The following is a 25,169-nucleotide window of genomic DNA, read 5'->3' on the forward strand; positions in this document are numbered from 1 at the left end:
CACTGACAGCATGGGACCAGGGTCTGGGCCCAGGGAAGAGGCGTGATCTGCTTCCCATGTGACAGATCAGATTGGCCTGACCCAGGAGGGCAAGATGGCCAGAATGGAATAGCTGGGGTGGGAGCAGTGGGCACTAGGTCACAGGTGTGTGCTCTGCCCCCCTCCTGGCTTGGGCCAGTCACAATCTGTCAACATGGAGAGCGAATCTTGCAACACAACTATGTCCTAGGTCCTGGCCCGGCATTGTCAACACCCCTTGATCCTAATCCCAGCCCCAGTCCCAGGTGCCCATCCATCTCACTCCTGGACGCTGCTCGCTGCCTGTCTATTCCCCTTCCAGATGCTGCTCCCCACCTCCCTGCAGCCCCATCCCATCTGTCCAGCTGAGTGTGCCCTGCCCACAGGGGCCACTTAAGGAATTTTGGTGAGCTGTTGTGGGGGCAGGTGATGTGGTGCTGACCTGTCCCACAACAGCTCACCAAAACTCAAAGTCAGGGGTGTGCGGGCCGGGCCCCAATCCCACCTTCGTCGCCATGTACGGCGGTGATTCCGATCCTATTCTCGCCGCCATGTGCGAGCCGAGGGCGAACCGGGGCAAACCGGACCCGTCTTCATTGCACACGGGCTGTGGCCGGCAGCCCGGGCACGCGGGGCTGGAGAGAACTGCGGGGCGGTTTAGCGCACATGAGTTAGAATTAGCTACGGAGGTGTAATGGTCGATTAAAAAGATTGTTTACTTACACCCAAAGATGGTATTGGTGTAGGCTGGACAGGTTTCCAGGCACAGCTCCCGCTTGGATCCTCACTAGAGGAACACGACAAATCGATTGCTCCCACAGAGTTTGCTAGGCTCCGCGGGTCCGAAGTTACAGGAAAGGGATACGTCTAGGATTGCGCTCGGCGACGGGGAGAGGCTAGAAGCTAAAGCTCCATAGGCTCGGTTCTATTGCCTGCTTAGGGGAGGCGCATCGGGTCCGCGAGGGTCCGCAGTGCTTGGAGATCTTCACACAGAATCTCTCTCGTCCTCCCTCCTCTGGCTTGGGCGGAAACTACCCAAGCTTTTTGTACGGCTAGCAAGCCAATCGCTAGCCGCCACGTGTGCCTACATTAGGAATGGGCCAATAACGTGGCGCGAATCCTAATACAAATGGCGGGAACTTCTTTACAGCGTGTATCACTATGATGCAAAAGAGATGCACACTGCAAAGCTGTAATCTGGCGGGAAATCCCCCGTTGCACCAGAGTTCTCTCTTGCAGCAGAGAACTCTACCGTGCAAAGAAAGCGACAAATTGGCAGGAAAATAATTTAGCGGTGCCGAAGCGCACACACACAAAAAAACAAAAACAAAAAAAAAAATCACACCTTTGGGTTGTGACAAGGGGTTTTCAGCCTTTCTGGGTTAGCGTACCCTCAGAAGCCAGTTGAGAAGGAAGGAGTCCCCCGGCAGCCAGTTGACAAGCATGGGGGAGAGGGGCCCCCCACGGCCAATCAGCAAGCGTGCCAGTGGCACAACAGCAGCAAAAGTGGCAAGTAGCCCCTAAGGCCATCCCAAGTACCCCCGGCTGAAAACCCCTGACCTGTACCAGTAAACATGTAATGTCTGTACCTGGCCTTAGTCTGACCCCTTGCATAACACAGGCCAGAGAAATTCCTGTATTCTGTCTATAACTTCTGCTTGAGGTGTAACATCACTTTCAGAGAGGGAAGTCTTGGATTTGAAGTCTGAAGAATTCATCACATCCCTGAGGAAATTACAGTCCTCAATTATCCTCATCTGAAACCTTCTTTTTAGGGACCCCTGAAAAATCAGCCACTCCCTTAATAATTTGCATCCATGACCAGAGAAAATATGGTGACAAGACAATACTAAGAAAAATCAATGGATTTTGGCAAATGCAAAGATACTTGTTCACACTACGGTCAATTGCAAAACCCCACTGAATTGATTGAAAGCATAATTATGTATTAAAAAAAAAAAAAGAGAGAGAGAGAGAGAGAGAGGAAACAAGGACATTTCTTGTTAACTCAAATAAAACACCATTCAAAACAGCCTTTTTCTTTAAAAAGAAGTCTCATGGTTTTTAAGCTAATTTCATGATTTTTAAAGGGACCGACTCCTTATCTTTGAGCACTTGCGATTAGTAACATGCAATAGCTGTTTTTGTTGCAGCATATATAACATCTCTGTAACAAGTGTAAAATCATTTTTACTCCTCTGTAACAAAAAAGCCACATCCTTCAAGTATTGCCTCTTTCTTAGTTCTGAGTCACCAGCCACCATCCAACCCTTTAGGTTTGTTTACACCGGTGAAATTTAAGCGGAGCAGGAATTCCAGTCATTGCTACTAAAAGTCCAGCTCTACTGATAGTAAGCCCCATGGAAGCACTTTGCCAGTCCTCCAGGAGCCAGATCTATCCTCTCTAACACTGCATCAACTGGATTTGCTCCGTCAAAAGCATAAGACATGTTCCAGACAGCAGGAATTTGGAATGCTCCTCTTTGAAAAAAGCAGTAGGAACTCACTGATTAAGCTGGTCACTGTCACATGAGCAGAACACCAGGTTTGATATTGATTTGCTTTGAGAAAATGTTTAAGAACATTGCAAGTGGTTTGAGGGCAGACAAATGTTCAGTTGCAGAGATAAAGGTGCAGAATCTAGAGCCTTCTTCATGTTAACTCACAACAACACATCCCTTGAGAAAAATTAGTTTACTCTTTGTCTGTGACAAGATACTAGTAGTTTCAAATAGATGGTGAAGGAAATGAAGCTGACAACCTATCTGAAAGTGAGACTCTTCGTCAACTGCCCTGCCAGCTGACCCCCAAGAAGAGATGGGCATGTTCCATAGATTCCCAGAAGTACGACGTCTGTAACAGAATAATTATTAATTCCTACTCGAAACTTTTCTCTTTCTCCACCCAGCATGGCCCAAAGGAGGCAAGAACGGTTCAAATGACTTGACTAAAATTCATGAAGCAGATGAATCACCTTGGTTTAGATAAAAATCCAGAAACCTCATATCTCCTTTCACTCTAACATTTACAGTATACATGCCATTTCCTTCATCACTGGAAATACTTTGCTGGTACAGTCATATATGCAAAAACCTCCAGTGTCACCTATGAGAAAGAAATCCTAAGTAACTATCACAATCTGGATACAGTGTTTCTGGAGAGGATTGTGTGTTCATAGAAGGAACAAAATACTTCAAGCTAGCAACAACTTTAAGATGAATGAACCATTCGGAAACTGTGATGCAAAATACTTCATTAGGTGATTATTGCTAGTGGCTGCTACAGCTACATCGTTTTTATTAATGACAGAAAAAGTACATTAGGATCTTCAAATTAACTGCCACTAATACTGCACACATTGGTATTTCCTACCAGTTAGTTTTGAAACAAATTGTCCACCTTCTCCTGTGTAGTAACATGAGAAGAGGGAAATAGAAGAGTACAACAGAAAAGCTTCAAGACAGGAGGTGGAAATTTAGTGGCCTTATTTTTGCTAGCTCCAATATTTTATTTATTCTTTCTACAGTACCATAAATAGGACTAAAAGTGGATTTAGGGCTACATTTTGCCAGGTATTTCACTAAAAACACTGAGAACAACTGCTCTACTGGAATGTTTAAAAAAAAAAAAAACTTTAAATAAAAGGATCCTTCTTGGATTCCATCCACGGCTTTTACACTGGCAGGGGGCTTGGTCAAGCCACAATCATGAAAATGCAAAATCTACATTCTTGGTTCCTTGGGCATGGAAGCACCAACACAATGGTATGAAAAATGAGGCGATTCTTAGTCAAGAGAAAACTTATGATGCTCCGATTAGCTAGGTATCAGACAGCATATTATTAAAGATGTAAAGACTGATGAAATTCCTAGCTCTCAAAAAGGTAATGGGAAAGGTAATGAAGTGTAGAAACTTATGAGAATTTTCTCCAACCCTCTTTCCATATACCTCTGTGTTTCAGGGTGTGTTTTTATTGCTGCAACATTAGTTGCATCTAAATAACATGTAACAACCTTACATTAAAAAATCTATCAAAGATCTCTGCAGAAGCTGATTAATTTAGAAAATATTTAACTTTGAGCTATACTGCTCCTTTTTTCCAGTCTAAATCAATCACTCGGCTTTTAAAAGTTGTATACAAAGGCTCCAAACAAGATAAGTATTTTTATTAATAATTTACTTTCTTTGAAACTTAGTTGAAGAGGCTTCTGTTTTTAAAAACTAGAACTATGATTATAGAGAAGTGGTAGATGGAGCCGAAATATACTGCAGTTCTTCTCAAGCTGGAAATAAATGACTTTGTGAAGCAGCAGCTGAACTGAGCTTCAGACATTGAAAGAGATGACAAGTGGCTTCCAAATTAAAGTGAGTTACTGAACCTGTTTTCAAACAATCCAAGAAAACTAATTGCAGAAAAAAGTTATTAAATTAACAAGGTCCTTGTAATCATACAAAGGCTATGAATTTAGAGATATGGTAGCAATAACTGTGCCTGCTTGTGCCTACTGAAAAATCACTCATTTTTATCAAATAAAAGAATTAGTAATACTATATATACACATACAGATCTGTAGATCTATAGCTAGATCTATAGATATATATAAATAACACACATCTCCAACTATCTATATAGTGTATATCTATCTATCTATCTATATAGTGTATACACACACACCTCCAACAACACAAAATACCACATACATTAATTTATGATTACAAAGTACAGCAGTTCATTTCACTTTGTTTATTGAGTCTCAGTGAGAAGCATTATAAAAAAGTAGAATTTCTATTTTACAATATGCCAAATGTGTCATCTCACCCCAGTTTGTACTTGTATGTAAAGCTAAAATACAAGTTAGCCCAGTATACCCTGATCTCTATATTATTATACTTTCAGATTAAAAGTCGCACTGTCAGCTTGACATCTAACCATTATAAGAAGTTTAAAGTGTTTTCAGTTGCTACAGCTATCCCTGAATCTCGTCATTGCTTTTGGATTCTCTCTCAATCACCTGTTTTAAGATGCATTCACTTCCTTGTTCCTGGAAGAAGTAGGTACACAGGACTTGCCATGCAGAAGAAACTGAAACTGATTCTACACAAACTGTTGTCAAACATGCAAAGATAAACATATTTAAGAAAAAAGTTTTGAACTCTCACTATCAGGTGCAATCATCCTATATCACTTTTAACAATAGTAGGGAAGAAATGACAGTGACAACTGTCATTCTTAAAGTTGTGACATTCACCTTGTGACATTTTTCCATGTGTTATGCTACAGCAGGGGTGAGCAAAATGTGGCCTGGGGGCCAGATGCAGCCCGCCGGGCCATTCTACCCGGACCGCAGGGCCCCTTAATGTTAATTTTCTAAATTTTTTATCTGCCCTGAGCTGCCTGTCACGCAGCCCTCGATGGCTTGCCGAAATGCAGTAAGCAGCCCTCTGCCCAAAATAATTGCCTACCCCTGTACTACAGTAACAAATTAAATTTCTCATTCCCCCACTTCCACCCCAATAGCTTTTGGTAAGAATAGATCAAATTCTGCCTGTGGGCTTTATTCAGGCAGTTTTTCAGGATGGGGAAAGCTCAACACAGCTCCAAGATGATTAACTTCTCTGATTTTATTACTGCACTTGGCAGTGTACAAATCTACAATTTTTTAATCTAAACCAGGGCTGTCCAACTTCCAAGTCCCTGGGAACTACATGCCCTGGGCCACTTACCACGTGGGCTGCACCAGGTGAGCCATAGGCCACCAGGCCTCATGCTGTACAGGACCCTCCCATGGTTGCACCAAGAAGATGCAACTCCCTCCCCCTGCTGCAACACATGGGCATGCAGGCACCCCACCACCTGCACTGGGTGCCACCCCCACTGCTTCCCCTTAGGGCATAGTCTCTCTGCCCCACACAGTTCCATTTCCCCACAACCACTCTCCCCAAACCCAGCATGGCCCTGGACCACAGGTTGAAAACTACTGAGCTAGTGATAGAGGGGAAGCAGCTGGGTGAGAGTCCAGGGTCCACATTATAACCCCTTGTGGGCCTCAAGAGGCCCACAGAGCATGAGACAGACAGCACTGATCCAAGCAAAACTACAGAAATGCCACACAATCAAGTGGCATGGATGACCTGATTCTGAACCTAGAAAAGGTATGACACTTCGGAGATCAGTCTAACATTTTATCTAAGAAAAGAAAACAATTCATGATAATGTTGCTTTTTGTAGCTTCACTTCCCTTTATGTAAATTATTGTATTAAATTGCTCTCTCAGAAGCATTTAAACTATTTCTAGACCTTTTGACATGCAGGGCATTGTTTTTGTAGTCTCTGTGGTGGATAGCAATCATTACAGTACACGTTAACAATGGCAAAGCATTACAAGCACTTAAAAAGAACAAGATTTTTTTTTCCTTTTTCAGGAATTTGGGCCAGGAACTGACAGATTGGCAAGCTACTCTTTCATTTGGATGGCTGTGCATTTGTCTCTCTCTTTTTACAATCTAAAATTCAATGAGAGGCCCTAAGTATTTACTAAGGTCAGTATTTCAAAGAAATACATGGTTACTCCTAGTTATCTATTAATATTGATACATATTAACCAAACTGTAAACAAGGTAGAGACCAAGATATCCTAGCAGCAGCTTCTTAAAGCCAGAATGGAACCAAATTACTGCATTTTTTAAACTTACACAATACCAATTTTTAGGAAAGACCCAAGATTTCTTTGGAATGAAGTGCCCTTTAGTGGTCAAAAGTGTATAATTTTTATTTAGCTGCCAACTGTTACAGAGCTTGAATCAAAGTGACAAGCATAAAAGAACCAGCACATCATGTTTCACTCAGCACAGCATCACTGAAGATTCTTACTTTATAAAAAACAGAAATCAAATTCATTAAGATATATTTAGATTTAAAAAACAAAAAACAAAAACAAAAAAAACGGATCAAACATCACTGACCAATTTATTCTAAGACTCAAAAGCTTGTTTATATCTGGCAGGTCTATTTAAAGTAAGCAAAAAGCAAACAAACAAACACAAAGGGAAAAATAAAGCCAATTAACTATGCCTTTCAAGCAACTGACTACCAAAAAATACATACAAGAAGGGTATGAATAAAATTCACCCCTGTACAGAGATGAAGAGTAGGCTTTCATGTACCTGAAGTCTAATGTAAAGCTTTAAAAGAAAGCCTAAGGAAGGCTTAAGCAGTGCACACAATATTCACCATAAATAAGCTTCATCATTGGGACATTTTGTCCTACATGCTGTCAGATTCAAGCAGTGTAGCAGTACAGCCCAACAGATCAAGCCTCCAAAGGAAAATTATAGGGGTGTATCAAAAGAGATTTTGGGGGCCAATACCGATAGCTGATTTTTAAGGAGGCATATGGGCCGATACTGATCCAATTTCCGATACAGCTGCATGCAGCTGGTAAATCTGTTGTGGTGGAAGGGGAGGGGGGGCAGATCAATGCCCTCCAAGGTGAGGGAGGGAGTGGGGCAGGGGCAGATGCTGCCCAGCCAGGGGGAGGGGGGCACAGCTCCCACTGCTTCTTGCACCCCAGGAGGGCATGGGGGAGGTATGCCCCCAGATATGCATGGGGCAGGCATGCTGCAGCTGCGCCCAGCTCTTCTCAGAGGGGTCTGGGCTCAGGATAGGTGGCAGTGGTGCTGAGAGGGGGGGCTATGGGGGGGGGCCTGCAGCCACCTCAAATTTTGCTGTAGCCCCCCTCCCGTAGCCCCTCCTCCCAGCACCCCAAGCCCAGTACCCACTGAGAAGAGCCCAGAGCAGCCCTGGCTCCAACCCACAACTGCAGCCCACCGGCTCAACTTATGCAGATTCAGGGGCACACGCTGCCCCCACCCCCCAATGCTCTCCTGGGGTGCAAACCCCAGCTGGTGCCGCCCCCGCCCCCCCGGTGCCTCCTGGATGAGCCGCAGCTTCGTCCCATGCCCCGCCCAGGCAATGTCTGCCCCTGCCCCACTCCCTCCCTCCCTCACCACAGGGGACATTGATCTGCCCCCCCACTCTTTCCCTCCCCCCTCCCCTTTCACCACCACAAACTTACCAGCTGCACGCAGCTCTCCATGCTGCTGGACTGTGCTCCTCACCGCCTATGGGCTGCACTGCAGCTGCACATATGTACAGGCATTTATTGGCCACATCAGGCCAATTTCTGATACAGCCAATTTTCTTTATACCTGTGCTGATCTGATATTGGACAGATGCATCAGTGCACCACTAGAAAATTAGCTTGATTCAGAAAGATCTGTACTTGGGGGTTTTCATACAGCACACACAGGAAGTATTCTAGGGTCTTCTCCCTTTTAAGGTTTTCCAAGTACAGCTCAAAAGAGATCTCAGTATATCTTTGCAGCTAAAAAAAGCAGACTTTGTCCTATAACACAGTTATTCCTATCAGGTAACTCCTTCAGATCATTTACAAATTTGGAATAGAGAAAATGTCTAGAGCCCAAAAAGCAAGGAAACCAATAGAAAATAAGGCATATAAGAAAAACCAGAGCACTGCAAGGTTACCAGTTACATGTATCTTAGGTTAAAGTACCCAGGGCCTGGATGGCATGATCCTCTATGGAGAGAAGAATGAGAAGTCAGAGCCTTTATCCTAGTGGTTCTCAACCTTTTCAGACTCAAGGCACCCTTCAGAAAATGGTAGCACTTAGTTTTTACTCATTTCTTGACTACAAAAAAATATTAGGGGATTCTTCTTTCACAAAGAACTCAGAAAGACCACAACAGATCAGGATGTTTTTTGACACTATGTATTCCTATCTGAAGTCTCTGAGTTTACCTTGTGAATTATGTGTAGGTGTTTACACACCTGACAGTGGTAATATTGCATGGCATTCCCTGCATCCTTAAAATAACCTCTCAGCACCCTGGTTGAAAACTGCTGCTTTCTCATGTGGAATAAAGGAGCAATGACACCAAGATACAAACTGTAAAGACCAAGTCTTTCTCCAGCAGTCTTGAGCTTCAAATTAAACAGCATTCAAGCAAAACTACAATACAGCCAGAATGTTTGTACTTTATAAAAGGGATTATAATTTTAAAATAAACAGCAAGAGAAGATGAATAAAGTGAATGTTAAGATAGACAAAACCTTCTCTTGTGAACCCTAAAATGATGCAGCCTTTTAAAGAAGTAAAATGGACAGAGCAAAAGACCTTTTACTCCTCTTTACTCAATTCTGTGCTTTAATTCAAAGCAGTGTTACTGGCCTAGCAATGAGGCTCTAACACTGAAGTTTTTCAGCCTGATGGTAAAATCATTTAGTATCCATCCATCTCCAATAATAGCCATATCTAGACAATGGACTCTATTGAAGCATCTAATCAGGGCAGATAGTTATTTGCATAAAACATTTTCTGTAACCCTCTGTAATACATCTCAAAGACTCTATTCAGACAATTCTCCTTTCCCACAGACATTTAAAAAAAAAAAAAAAAAGATTCCTTTAACAGAGATGGTAACAATGACCCCTCCCACTTTAAGGGCTTGCGAACGACAGAAAGTAGAAGGGACTTGTCCGTCAACTAAAATCATACACTCTTCTCAACCAGAGAGCTGTTTTATGCCGAATAATATAGATCATCTTTATCTCAGTAAAGAAATGAACCTCTAAAATGTATTACTAATTTTGTTTTAATGGGTTTAGGACTTAGGAATCCAAACATCACCCTGTGCTATAGTTTAAATTCTGAATTCATGCAGTGACCTTTTAATAAAATACTCTACATTCTCCTCCATTGCATGACACACTGACATGCTATTTGTTTTAATGGGTATGGGAGGCAGCACAGTCCAGCAGATACATTAGCCTGGAGTTAAAAAAAAAATAGGTTCACTCTTCTGTTCTTATCTCCTCCCACATGTGGTCACTCTTCTAGTCAACTGCAAAATTCTTCCAAACACTTCCTTGCTATGTCTATCTACATGCCACACCGAAACGAGGCCCTGATATCATTCAGCTACCATAGTAACATAAGCAATAATATTTCTGTCCTTCCTCTCCTTTCCTTTACCTTTTCTCCTTCTTCCTCTTCTATGAATAGTTCTAGATTTTATCATTGGTTTGTTTAGTACTAAGTGATGCATACACCATTCCTGGAGGCAACAACTATGATTATTTATAGAGAGAGAGATTGACCAAGCACAGTTGCCACAGTTTTTGAAGCTCTCCTATGAAATACGAACTTTCATTTCTCTCTAGACTAATACAGCTACAACCTGGATACCTTCCCTAAACATACACTTGGGGGAGGCGTGGAAAATGTTTAGGGCACAAGTCTTCCATCCTTACTCATTATAAACTAGCTAAATGGAGTTATTTGCAGAGAAGGAAGTAAATTACTTCCTGGTACAGGAGCAACTTGGCTTCTTGGTCCCACACGTGCAAAGTAGAGTGCTACTTTCTACATGAGTAAAGGTAGAAGGATTGATTTTTAATCTTAGATTTCTGCTTCCTGCTCTTAAAAATATAGCTTAACTATATTCACCACTGGAATGTATGATTACCTGCTTAATGCATCTAATACTACAGCACAACATGAAACCTCCATCCTACCAAACAACATTCTTCCCCTCATGGTAGGACAGAATACTGTTTCCGGCTCAGGTCAGGGCAGCTGTGAATAAACAAGCTCAAGCTATGAAACAGCATCAGGAATACCACAAACTCAACCCTTATGTTAGCCACTGCCAACTCTTAGCCCTAGACTGGGTGAATCAAAAGGGTTGATTCCCCTTAGGCAGCTTTATGATCATTTTTGTTTGTTTGCTTTAAAATCAGGCTCTTCAGTTCATATGAGCTTTTACCACAAAAATTCTGGTTTCCTGATGACACCTAAGGGCTGTCCACATTCATTTCTCCTTCTCAGTACATGGCAAAGTCCTGCAGAACCAAGGAATCAAGTGACCCAAAAAACACAGTTCCTGTCTCCTCTGTTCCCTGCCCTTCTCAGTAACATCATCAGCCATACATCCATCCACCAGGTTCTCAACAGGTGATCATCTTGAGTTCTCAAACACAGAGCGCTGTCACTCTAACCTGTTTTTCAGATGGTTATCCCTCAAGTTCTTCAGCACTGGATGCAACCTGAGAATGAAGCTTCATGCCACTATGAACATGAAAGCAGACATCAGCTGTAGCAAGGTAGAGAAGGTTAGACAGAGAAAGCAGCCTCGACACAGCCCCAAGTAAGAATTTCAGTCACTGTCCAAGTTTGATTTTTATCAGCTTAAGCCACACTGTTAACATTGTTTGTTAATCTATTTTGTGTCTATGAATCAGTCGTTCCCAAGTCTCTTCCCTCCCACCCCAGTTTATAAATAACACAACTTACAGTACTGAGTTTGTGTACTGGAACACAGACTTCCATTAACTTACAAATGTATATTAAGCCAATGACATTAAAAAAAACCCCTTATTAGTTATTTATAAGACTGGTTAGAAGGGCAGATTCCTACACTTTACAGTCCACCAGGAAAAGATCTTCATTGCTCATTCAATCAGTTCTGTGAACAAAGTAAGTCCTCCACTTAAAATCCAGTTTGCCTGCCACTGCACAGTTTTTACATATTTCATATGCTTTCCAAAAAGGAAGAGACTTTAAATGACTGATGCTCCCTATCTATTTCTAGTTGAAACACTCCTACTCAACCTCACACAGCTCTGCTCATCAGAAGCTCTGGTGCCTCATGAATTTCTGACACAAAATGAAACCTAGTTTTTCATTAGCATTGGTCCAATGCACTGGTTGTATTTTATTAATGAAGAAAAATAAAGCTGCGTCTTACTTCTATTTTCTGATCATGTAGAGAGAGAAACAAAAGACATTTGCTGCTATTGGAGCAGATAAAGTAGCACTGCATTTATAAAAATTACCTACTACAGCGGTGCCCAACCTTTCTAGGCTGTGCGCCAGATGAGTGGTGCCTGGTTGGTCTACAGGCCTGATACAGGGCATGGGATTAGTCAGTGGGCTGAATCCAATGTGGGGTCAGTGCAAGGGTACAATCTGGCCCATGGACTCAGGCCCCTGCATGCTGGATCATGCCCACTGCCCCAGGCCTGGCCCTGCACAGGCCTGATCAGGCCTGCCACTCTGGCTGTACCCTAACTCGACCCAGTGTATGAAGCCACATCATTTGGCCCACAGGACTTGGAAATTTGGCTGGTGGGGAGCAGTGACAGTGTTAATTGCCACCATTCCCCTGCTACCAAATGTCTGCACCTGTGGGACTTGGAGACTGCGGGAAGCCCCACAGTCTGGATAACATGGCTCCAGACACTGGAGGTTGAACACCACTGACCTCCTACGTGGGAGAACAGAAGAGGTGAGGTATAACTTTGTTAGTAAAATTGAAAGTGAACATCAATGAATTGAATGATCGGAGTACATATAATCATGCTAATATTACTCATGTGTTACTTACTACCTGAAGGCAAAATATGCAGAGTCCCTGAAGAAACAAAGGTCATAATATTATACAGACATACACGCATACCTCTATGGACCTTGCCACCACACCCTTGGAGGGAGATCAATATGCTAACAAGCTGGGCTAGCAGCTTGCTAGCATATCCAGGTGCAACAGACTGCAATTCCTTGAAATTTACTAGGTAATGGATCAATAGAAAGGCTGTGAAATCATTCTTAGCACTTGCCTAGGATGTACCAGGTTCCTTTGCCACAAATATAACTTTAGTATTGAAAACTGCTGTTAACACTTAGAGATTTCTCTCAGAATTTGCTTCCTGTGTGTGGTTAGAACATTGCGACAAAACAATCCATTGAGGTCACAAGAACTATTTTATTTGCAGTGGTGCAATACACATGACAACAGTGCTCCCAAAGTGCAAAGTAGACCAAAATGTTGACTAAAAAAGGTCACAGAATAATTTCCTTTACACCGGGAGTATCAAGCTCATCTGCGATCCTGGGCCAGATCCAGAGCATGGGGCTCCTTGTGGGTATGATGCAGCGTAGGGCATGAGGGTGGCAACAGTTGTCACCATGACGGCAGCAGCCACCACACAGGGTCCAGTGGCAAGGGTGGAACAGGGTCCTGTGGCAATGGCGGGGGCTATAGAAGTGTGGGGCCCAACTTCCAATGCCCTTCAGTAGCCCAGTGGAACAAATGAGAGACACCCTAGCCAAATCCAGCCCTCAGGGCATGTTTGACACCCCCGATTTAACCTGAAAACACACAGCATCTCTGAGCTCAAACGGGATCAAAATACCATTCCATGAACTAAACTGTGCATAGGAGTTCACTGAAGCAAGAATAAGAAGCCTGTATTCACATCTCATAAGAGGTGAATAGAAAACATTTCTTTGCAGTAGTTCTGGATTATCCTATAAACTATCAGTTGCCCCTCAGATGTTGAAAACTCTTATGTTAATGCCTCTATTTCCTCTAGCAAATTACTCCACTTCTGGCAAACTACTGAATGAAGTGTTGGAAATATTTTCTGGGTGTTCAAATTTACCTTCCAAAAATGAAAGTCCCATGAAACATTAACCTTGTAATCCTAAAATAATTTTCATTATGTACACTACAATTTTCGTCCATATCAAACTACAGACTTACCAAACAAGAACCATACTAAATACTCCTTCTACATCACCTAGAAGAAAACATATGAAGGCTGTTAAGACCCTCTCATTCAAAACCTTCACAAAATAATAAACCAGAAACACTGAAAACAAGCCTAGGCAATTAATTTCCTTCTGAAATTGTGGGAGAAATCTCAAGTAACAGAAGTTGTAATTAACACCTTGATTTAAACATAACGCCTGACAATCAACAAAGCATTATTTATTATTTAGGTGATGGTTCCCACAGTTGTGGTTTACAGTGCTTAATGTCTGTTATCTGCCTAACAAAGGCACAGGTGTCTGATGTATTTCAAGGTAAGCATCACAGGTGACAAGCCAGCATGCTTCTCTGACATTTTTTTTTAAATAGCAGAATGCTAGTTGGTAAATTTTCCCTCCAAGAAAAAAAATCCAGAAAGAAAACTACTGCTAACATTCATTTGCACTAAGTACAACTCAGCCACAGCCTGGGATCTATCACAATTCATTTTCCCTTGCACATACAAAATAAAGAGGACTTAGAAACTGAGATGAGACAAGTTCAACTCTGCGGCCCAGTGATTCTCAACCTCGGGGTGCAGCAAGATCCTTTCAAGGGTGTCACAGCACCCAGACCCTATGCCAGGCGGTAAGCAATCCCTCCTCTACCTCCTGGCAAATCACATCCCCCAGATAAGCAGCACCTGCAGCTGGTTCCTTACCCCCCAGCCGTTCATTCATATGCATTGCATGTTTAGGCAGTTAGGCAAATTCAAGACAACACTTTTCAGAACAAATCATTTCCACCCATGCTCATGGGACTGGCAGGAGGGGCCACGATTACACAAGGCTCTGGTCTCTAGCATGCAAATCACCAGAGGAGCAGCCATATGAACCAGGGGCGGAGAGGGGACAGATAGTGGAAGAAGCAGAGCACAGTAGGATAACACCCTGCCCCCTCCACCCTCACCTGGCACCAGCTAGATTCTAGCTCAGTAGCTCTCAACCAAGGTGCCACTAAGGGGGAAGAGTGCCCTGAGCTTAGAAGGCTAAGAACCACAGCACACAGGGGGGCTCTCCAAGCCACGTACCAGACAGAGGGTGAACCTGCAGCTTCTCTTCCGGCCTGAGCTAGAACAGAAAAGTGACTTCCTTTCCCCCATTCCTTTGCTCCCAAGCACCTGCAAAAGGTGAAGAATAGGCGAGCAGAAAACAAAAGACTTTGCTTGCTCCAGCAACAGGTATGGAACTAAATAGCCTCCTCCCTGGCTCTTATGGCTGCTATTTTTAACTCTGCTAGAGGCTGCCTGCAGTCTCAGAAAGATATAACACAATCCATTACATTCAGGTCCTGTTTTCTAGTTTTTCTTCAAAACCTAGAGAATTTTCTTAAAATGGAGATTCAAACGTATTCATAAAATGGGCCTATTGTGCTCATGGCTTAAATAGGATCCCAAGGTTAAGATGCAATGAGTGCAACTGATTGATTGGATCACAGGAAGAAGCATGCACCAGATAAATAGTATTATTCTGTTATGGGAGACTCCTTGCTACCAACTATGGAGACCAGAATTGAGCCAAGACTGAAAAAGGACACAATACACTGGTTCTCTCCTTACCTGAAGGAACACTTCACATGCAGCTAGACAAATAAAACATTTATCAGCCAGTCTGATCATTCCTTTCAAAAAAAAAAAATCTTCTGAGCTTAGTTTCTGCTACTGTGCCTTTCTGAAAACACAAGTGTTACAAAACAATTTTTCTAAGGGCATGTTTCAGAAATGCCTAATTTATTAATATTAGTATTTTTGTCTTTCTGTAGCCCTCGAAAAGCAAGCAAAACCTGTTTATAATATTAATTAAAGAAAGAAAATACTACTGCCTGGAAAACATCTCATTAAGTTTGGACACTCGTCTTTCATGCCAAGTACATGTCATATTTTATTCTCCTACTGCTTATCTCAGTGCACAGTTCCTTTTCCTCTAACAAAAAATATGCCTCTGTCAAACAATACTTGACACTAAATAAATAAAACCAAATACCAAAACAAATGATTTTGGACAAAAGGTTCATTTCTGTTCTCCAGTTCTACATTCACGCAAGCATATCTCACTATATATTGCAGTCTTAGCTAATAGTGCCAAAATTATTCTATAACCTCCCAGCAACATGAAAGTTGCCTTTACCCGATATATTAATCATGCCTTTCCCTTAAAATCAGCATGAAGAACAAGTGTCTTCTCAGAGGTAGAGCACAAAACTAGGATTCAGAAATTACAGGATCCCCGTGTCTTAATCAGTCTATCTAGAGCAGCGATTCTCAACCAGGGTGTCACAGCCCCATGGGGTGCCATGAGATCCTTTTAAGGATGCCATGGTACGCTGTGCAACACTAGCACTGTTAGGTGTACAAACATCTACACCAGTGATTCTTAGTCAGGGTGATGGGGCTCCCTAGGGTGCCAGATTATTTCAAGGGTGCCTTGAGCTGTGAAAAAATAAATGAGGTGTGAGAAGAACAAACAGATAAACTAAGCAGATAAACCAGGCTCAGGTTTGGCCAACCCCCACTGCAACATATAAATTAATTTTTGAAATTGTGTGCCATTCAATTAACAAAAGTTGCAGAGGGGTGCCTTGAATCCAGTCAGGTTGAGAACCAGCCTACACAATTCAAATGTGCAAACACCTCCATATGGTTCCAGAAGGTCAAAAACATTCTGACCTGAGTTCTGAGTCTTTCTGAGTTCTTTGCAACAGAAGAGTTGCTTTACAATTGTTCTGTAGTTAAAAAACAAATTAAATTAGTTTTTGACATGGGGTTAAAATTCAACAAAAGTTGTGGAGACAGCCTGAAAAGGACAAGAACCCCTGATCTAGAGGCTCGGTCCCAGAAACACAGGCCTATAATGGTGCAAGGTAGCAATATACTAAGTTACCCTATTCCAGCCCTGCCCATACCAGCTAGAAGCAAGTGTGGAAGCAGTGTAGTAACTTTAGTGCGACATGGCGCACAGGTGAATTGGATTCTTCTGAGGGGCAGAGTTTATCTGGGATTTGAGGAAAGTGTGTCAAATTTAAGATATTTTGAACAAAACATTTGGGGCTTAATGAATTGGCTGTGACCACAATTGGAGATGGGACACTGAACTAAACAAAATTTGGAGCTGTTTCAATACAATCATTCCTACATCACTGCATCTCTCAACTTTCTAATTCACCTGCTCAAAGAGAATGTAGACAAATGAAATTAGAAGAAAATATTACCGTGCAACAGGTCCAAAAAAAAACACAAATGCAGAACTGACAAATATTTCAGAAGCAAGCAGGAAGATGACTGAGTGGGTTTCCATTAGACTCACTTCCAAATCCAATACTAGATTTTCATTAAAGTATCTGATCCACCTGAACAATCATATCTAACAACTGGAAGAGCAGATAAAGCTGAAACAAAAACACTGCACTGACTTTAAAGAAACTAGATGATTTTGAGAAATGCAATTCAAAAAGCACACATGAAAAATGTACGTTTAAATATAGGAAAAATAGGCAAGAATATAAATATACAATGGGAGAATACGGCACCAGGCAGTGGTTCGACCAGGAAGGATTTGGGAATTAAAATGGATGCTAAATTGACAGAGTCAACAATGAGACGCTGTTGTTACACAGCCAACTGCTGCACTGGATTCTATTTAAAATGTTATGTAAAACAAGTGAAGTAATTATTCCTCTCTACTTTATACTGGTCACGAATCAATACGAGCCCTATGCTTGGTGCTTTTTGGATACTATATTTGAAAATAAATATATATATATAAAATCAATTGCAGACAAATTGGAGAAAGATTCAGACGACAGCAATATAAATGAGAAAAAAGTTTGAGAGATTTAGAAATCTCAGCATGCTTCATCTAAAGACAAGTCAACTGATATGAAGAAGGATAACTGTCCCCAGATACATAAAAAGGACAGCATGTCACAGATTTGGTTTTTAGCTGCTACAGGCAATATTTCAGGTAGTATAATAGTGGTAGCCCAGCAGCAGCATCTACTTCAATACTAATTAAAAACTGAATTTGATATTAAGAGCCAGTGGAGTTGGAAAGAGTTGGGTAGGGGGGAAGATGGTTCAGATGAGGGCTTGAAGTGAGAAGCTAGAATTAGCTGGTCAGGGAGAGTGGAACTTGGTGTGAAGAAGGGGAGAGATCTGGACTCAGCAAGTCTAACAGCATTTGGAGCTTAACAGAAATGATGACAGAGCTAGAATGGGCTGAGCAAGGAGACTGGGACAAGCTGCCATTGAAAGAAACAACCAGCCCAGAAGAGTCTGCACACGGCTAGAAAAGTTGTCTTGCCAACCTCCGCCATCAGCAAATACCTATGAAACATACTAGCAAAGTATGCAACTTCATCCTCCTCTAATTCCAGTGCATACAGGGGATCATAACTGCTACTAATAGTAGTAGGGGTGTAGGTTGTAGCCATGTTGGTCTAAGGACATAGGCAGACAAGGTTCCTTGGGTGAATTTGGTATCTTTTATTAGACCAACCCAAATAGTTGGAGAATAGCCATTAAGCAAGCTTTCGAGTTCAAAAACCCTTCATCAGGCTAAGGAAGCTTCAACAGTTGGTGTGTGCTCTTCCTGGATGGAATGAAAAGTAAACAAGCCAGGGGCTGGGCTGGGCTGGGGAGTCAGTTGCCAGGCAGATTATAATGTATTAAAAATCCAATGTCTATGTTTAGGTTGATGAAATGGAGCTCATAGGCTCATCTCTGGGAAGTGTTGTGTAAGTTTCCCTTGAGGATCAGGACTGAGAGATTGGAGAGAGAGTGGCCCTCCTGTGAGAAATGTGCCCCCACCGGTAATTGAGTGTTTCTGTCTTGGATAGATTTCCGGTGTGCATTCATTCTGGTGCGCAGTTGTTGTTTGGTCTCTCCTACATATCTTCCATCAGGGCATTTGGTGCATTGGATGAGGTATATTACATTTCTGGAGGTGCAGCTGTAAGATCCTGGGATGCTGATGGCTCTGTTGTGGGGTGTAGTAATAGTGAGGGTGGTGGAGATGTGTTGGCAGGTTTTGCATTTCTTGTCATGGCACGGTCTGGATCCTTTTGGTGTGTTCTGGGCTTGAGAAAGTTTGCTTCTGGTGATGAGGTTGGCGAGGTTCAGTGCTTGTTTGAAGGCTAGGATGGGTGGCTCTGGGAAGATCTTTTTAAGAATAGGGTCTCTTTCTAGTATGGGTTGCAATTTTTTGAGGATTTTCTGTATAGGTTCAAGGGAGGGGTGATATGTCACAACCAGTGGTGTGCGATTTGTGGGGGTGTTTCTTCTGTACTGCAGCAGTTCTTCACGTGGTATCCGGGTGGCTCTTTCAAACGTGCGATCTCTCTCTCTGGATGAGTGTCCTTGTTGGGTGAAAGCCAGGGACTGTGCAGCAGATATTAAGGTGCTGACCCTGCTGATGACCCATACAGCCTGCAACATGAATCCTCATAATTAGGTACCTACTCAAATTTCAATTTCATGGATTTTGCAGAAATCCACAGGAGGGGAAAAAAAAAAATACTAAAAATAAAACTCTGGCTTCTCAGTGGGAGCCAACAGTTCTCAGGGCCAGTGCATGCAGCCCACTGGGAAGGGAAGGTAAGGCAAGAGAAAGGTGCGGTTGCCAAAACAAAGGGAAGCAGGCAAGATGGCTACTGTCCCTGCTCCTCACTGCTGCCTGGCCTAGAGGGCTGCCTGTCGTGCAGCCCCACCCTTCCCCACCAAATTAGCAGCAACAGACAGCCTCCTAGGCCAATTAATGGTGAAGGGCAGAGCCATTTGACCAACAACCCTCTTTACCAATCAATGGTGAGAGGCAGGGCCACCAGGGCCCCTTAGCCAATTGGGGGGGGGAGGGGGCACTGCGATAAGCTCACAAAAGTGGCAGCCAGCCCTGCGACCTGCCCGTGAAATTGGCTGCCTGCCTCCTCAACTTGGACAGACCCCTACTCATAATTTATAGAGTTTCTGTTTTCAGGTTGACTGTAAAACCTCAAGGCAACGGAACACAAGAACACTGAGATTACAAAAATCACGTGAACTGCCAAGTCAAGCTCTCAAAAGTTCAAAAATGCCAGAATTAATCATGCTTGTGTTTATGCATTACAATTCCATCTTTACCTACAAACTTTTTTTGCTGTTCTTGTTTTGTTTTACAACACAGAGCTCCTGCATCATTCAGTGCACAAAATGAACCTGTTCCAGAGATGAATCAGTGTTGTGTAGTGAAGAACACAGTTGTTTGCCTTCTGTGTTGCGTAAGTCAGAAGACATATGGTAGAAAGCAGCAGGAAAAGAAATAACTGTCTCACAGGCAAGTTGAATGTTACCAAGGAGAATCAGATTCTATGCCTGCCTATGCCAGACTTCCTATGTAATCCTAGGAAAGTGACTTACACTAAAACTTTTTACTGGTCACCACTAAAGGTATGTTCATCATTTTCTAGGTTGCCAACTTGAGACCCTGCAGTCCGACTCTCAGAACTGCTGAGCACTCTGAGCTGCAACTAAAGCATACATAACTCACTGATGTCTTAAAAAGTGCTTTATATTGCTAAGTACTCTAAATTAAAAATAAGAAGGTCCCAAATGTCTCAAATTTGGCATCCAAATTTAGTGGATACTTTCTACCTTAATCTCCCAGTTCATCTGTAAAACGAGAATTATATCACCACTTAAATGGATGTATTAATCTCTGTGAAGCATTCAGATACAATGTTACAGAGAAGCCAATAATGAAATGAATAATTCTGTCTTCAGAGCTGGATTTTGAGTGGTCTGTAGTAAAAAAAGAAAAAAATATGGAACACCCATTGAAAAGTGTGGCTCAGGACAAAATATGGAACAGATGCTCATTAACTGAGCACAGTCCATCCTATGAACTGGAGAAAAACTAGAATGTGAAAATACAATTAAAGACTTGATTACAAGGCATATTTGCAAGAGGGATGGAATTAGGATTGCAGGGGCAAAATTAATTCTAGTACTTCCTGATTTTTGAGCACACAATGCTGCAGTCTTATTAAGAGTTTCAATAACACAGGCTGCGTTTCTTTAAAACTAATATAGGGCTCTGCGCACTTTAGGACAAAGGCTGTGGCTTCACAGTTGTTTTAAGGAAGAATTAGCAAGGTTGCCCTGCTCCTGATCTGGGGGTTCTGAATGCTCCAGTAAATAAGAGTTTAATACAAATGAACAACAGTCTTCCTGAGTGCCATACCATCTCTCTGGCAGTGGCCAATACCTAAAGTTTTATAAGAAAGGAGAACGTGCACCTTTACTGCTTTCCAATGCAGTGCCTTTTGAGTCTCTGACAATCAGGTAATAACAATTAATATAGCATACTATTTAACTATCCTTATCTCAGTAAGGGTAAGACAGAGGTCAGTGGTTATAAACCTACATAGTGCAGAAAGGTTTAAAAGGGGATGCTATTTGAATTGTCAACCTCACGGGCAAAGTCTACCTGCTGACTATACACTGGTTGTAAAAGCTTATTTCCTTATACTGGTTTCAAATGGTATTCAAGTTAGAGGAGAACGGGTTGATATCTCATCATTGCTTAGTCAAGAAACAACATAACATCGCACTTTGTGGAGGAGAACAAATATTATCAGTCTCGCTAACTTCAGTGAAGGCCGAATCCAACGCCCACTGAAATCAATGAAAAGGTTACCAATTTACCTTACATTAAGTTCAGCAAGTGGCCCCCGGCTCTTATTAAATCTAATTAAAAAGTAGGGGACTGATCAGGTCTGACTTCATGGATAATTGTGGTTTAACTTACAGTAACTAAATGATGCAACCTTGATTTCTGCTTCAGTGGCTGGCTACAAGATGCTGCCAATTCATGAAGGCTGCAGATGTCTCTTTCACATATTTTGCATGCCCTCCCAATCTATTTCCTTTTAGCTGCTCATGTGTTTAGCAGACTCTATCCACATTTCAGTTTTTTCAAAACGGACAATGAAAGAGAATATAACCCCACACTTAACAAATCTTTAAAATCATCAGTTTTCTAAATCTTTCTAAATTATACCCTCATGCATTTCTCATTTTGATCTCTTCATGTCTGCAGCATAGAGTGATCTACTCTTTTTTTGCAGATCCTTCACAAATAGAACCTGTGCACGTGCATACAAACCACAGACTGCCCACAAGCAGTGCTATTTATATACACATGGCAATACAGAGATTATGCATGCAGGTGATTTTTAACACCAAACCTATACAAAGCAGTGGCTAACAGAAATTAAAAACCATGTTTGTTTTAACAATTAAATATACAGAGCAATATGTACAAACATAGGGCCTAAATAGTTAAACAAATTATTTAAATAGTTTACTTGTAGGCTAATTTTTCAAGCTTAGTATTTTTGTCCTCAGTTTCTAGAGGAATGGGTGTAGGCACATAATATATCTTTACAGTTTGCTTTCCTCAGTCCTGTTCCTACAGTGTGTTTCACACAGGCTTATTCAATAGTGTGGACCTGTGGAGAAACGGGGACCCAACAATACAGGATTAGGATCTAGTCCAGTCCCTGTTGTGCCAACATCCAACCTAAGGCCAGAGTACCATTTAAGTCACACATGAGCCTTTCCCTCCCCCTCCTGAGTTTAAGCGGTATACAGACCCCCGGGTTGTCTTCTGTCCAGAGGTGAATTTCACCCTTCTGGCACAATGAACAATCATCTGTGCCCATCATAAGGAAAACCTTCACTGTACATGAACACACTAAGAATTAACCAATTCACCCAGCAAAGAGGGAAGAAAAAAAAAATACAACAACCCAGCTTTTGTCTGGTTTACAACCCATTCATGACTAAAAAGAAGGAATACGTTATTCATAAAATGGAGGAAGTCATTTCAGAGAAGGTTTTGTCTCCAGCTGTCATTTACGACACTGCTGATGTTCAGAGAACATTCGTGGAGATAATGCCTCATCAGCTACTACATTAACTTCCTAAAACCAGCTGCCAGCTGAAAGGAATAATTACAGTAGTTCCCAGAGGTTCCACTCAGATCAGGGTCTTACTGTGCCGGGCACTGTATAAACACACAATATGTGCCCCAAAGTGCTTCCAATCTAAAGGTTACAAGACACAAACAGGTGCAAAAGAGAGGAAGTGGGGAGATGAGGCCTAGGGTATTAGTAACGGGAAAGTGCGATTGTTCTGACCAGCTACATCCACAATGTGCACCTCAAACCCTTTTCACACCTGAGTACTTGTGTCCTTTACATGAAGTTTTGTAACTTTTTGCCAAGGAACAAGAAAGCATGGAACTGGAATCAAGGCCTGTTCATGTGCTAAGGACCTAAAAAGAGATGCCTAATTTATCTTCTTGACCATCTAATTCAGTGATTCTTGACCAGGGTACTGTGATGCCTGACCCCTCTAAGAGAAGATAAGTTCCTCCACCTGCCCTAGTGTCCTAAAGCCCCTCCTACCAGCTCCAGGAACATAAGAGGAGCAGGGGAATGAGCTACACTGAAAAACACCCCCCTTTACCATGACAGCCCTTATGCCAACTAACTCCATGGTCCAAACAACACAGATTGCCACATTTTTGCATTCCAGATATTCCCCAGGTCCTGAAGCTGGTGGGAGGAGCCACAGGGAATAGTGGGTCCAGGCATTCAAGTCCCCAGATGAGCAGTCACAGCAGCAGGGGCCACACTCACCCCCTCAGGTACAAACTGGGGACAAAGGAGGGGCAAAGGAACGGAACAGAAGTGTTCTGCCCTTTCTACCTTCATCTGGCACCAACAATCACTGTCACCCCTTTCAACCTTCCTTCAGGGATAGCTGTCTCCTTCAGGGGTCTAGCCGGCCTTGAGCATCACACACCACCCTGCCATGCTCTCAGGGGTAGCCTGTCCACCCAGCAACTCCATGAGATCCTTAGAAGAAGGTAGGCACTGGAGGAAATAAATTCTTTCAATGGGGTGCCACTAAATTCCAAAAAGCAATGGAGGGGTAACTCAAATCTAAAAAAGGTTAAGAATCACTGGTCTAACCAGTCAAAAGTAAGAATGGTTTTGCATAATTAGAGAACTGCCTAGAAGCTAGAAGCCGAAGTTGAGAAGGTCATGTTACTTTTCCACAGAATGAGGGGTTTTGGCCTACTGCAATTCATAAACCTTCTCAGGGTCCTCAGCAGAATCCTTAAGTGCCAACATGGAATTCCAGCAATCCTTTTGGCTGCCTGGGAAGGTAAAGAGCCACCTTTCCTTTTTTCAGGGAGGAATTCTTAAGAGGCTCTTGCCCTTTGCTTTCAAGGCAGCTAAGTCTGGTACCACCTTGTCTATATTACTAGGAGATTGTTAGTCAGAGGCACAGTGTTAAGCAAGGCCCCTGGCAGGCATTCAGTTAAATGTGCTTTAGGATCTGATACGCAGTCCCAACAACTGTGCTTCCTGCCATGATACACATGCATGGCAGAAAGATGGATTGTGAGATCAGGGATCAGATCCCAATCAATCAAGTGCTCCCATGCCCCTCAGAGGCTGGGAGCACAGACCAGCTGACTGCTGTTCTCAGCTCTGGGGAGCATCAGAGTCATTAACTTTGATGTGCCCCCAAGCCTGGCAGCTCTTAACAGGTGCCACTCCCAGCTTTTGGGCATCACAGACTCAAAGGCTCCACCATGCCCCTGCATGTGGAAGCAGCACCTGACTGGAGCTCCACAAAGCCCTTTACTCTGCTGCACCCCAGAGGTTGGGAACAACAGGTCACAACAGATCACAGATGGAGTCAAGGGATCTCTTGCGCCTCAGAGCCTAGGAGCATAGATCACCCCTGTACTCTTACAGTCCAAGGCACACGAACTGCACTCCCAGCCTCAAGGACTTTACTGCTCCCCCACAACTGGGAGTGGCAGCTGATCAGCACACCCAGCCTTGGAAGCGCATGGGAGTCAAAGGCTTCCATGCACTCCTGAGGCTGGAAACCCCAACCAGCCTGGTCACACATGCAATTTAAGGCATGCTGAGAACCCAATGGCGACACGTAGGGGTACACATGCACCCCCTGAGAGTGTTGGTGCACCCACTGACAGCTAGCGTTCCCTGCTTAGGCAACAGGCAGGGGGGCAAGTGGGAGTGCTCATGCCCCCCCTTGGAGTGCCAGCCGGGCAGTGGGTGCCAGGAGAATTGCCACTGGCACTTCTGGGTCGGCGCAATTGGCCACGGGGAGATCCCCGCTCCCTGCCCCTGGTTGGCACAATTGGCTGCAGCGGGATACCCCCTCCCCCCTCACAGTTGCTGACTGGCCATTGTGGGGGGAGGGGAGGGCAAGTACCTCCACTGACTCAGGAGGCACCAGTCACCCATGAGAGAACCAGTCACAAAATTGTTTATTACATGTATTTTATGGAATCACTTTATGGTGTATTCCTTGTTTTATTTTCCTGTTAATTGCATATGTGGCTGGGTTACTACTTAAGATGATTAACTGATTAATCACGTCTTAAATGTAACATCTGCT

General features: G+C 42.9%; 1 protein-coding gene and 1 long non-coding RNA gene across 2 annotated transcripts in view; one reads left to right on the forward strand and one right to left on the reverse strand.

Moving 5' to 3' along the window:
• The window catches only part of PTPRJ (protein tyrosine phosphatase receptor type J), a 142,032-nt gene that overhangs the window by 98,542 nt on the left and 18,321 nt on the right, over positions 1-25,169 (reverse strand). The gene's annotated exons all lie outside the window — the stretch shown is intronic.
• LOC109280526 (uncharacterized) lies at positions 6,097-20,193 on the forward strand. Its single transcript, XR_002086886.2, has 4 exons — positions 6,097-6,171; positions 6,442-6,558; positions 11,108-11,245; positions 19,846-20,193. It is a non-coding gene; the product is annotated as an uncharacterized LOC109280526 (long non-coding RNA).

Source organism: Alligator mississippiensis, chromosome 2 (assembly GCF_030867095.1).
Source record: "Alligator mississippiensis isolate rAllMis1 chromosome 2, rAllMis1, whole genome shotgun sequence".
Lineage (NCBI taxonomy): Eukaryota > Metazoa > Chordata > Crocodylia > Alligatoridae > Alligator > Alligator mississippiensis.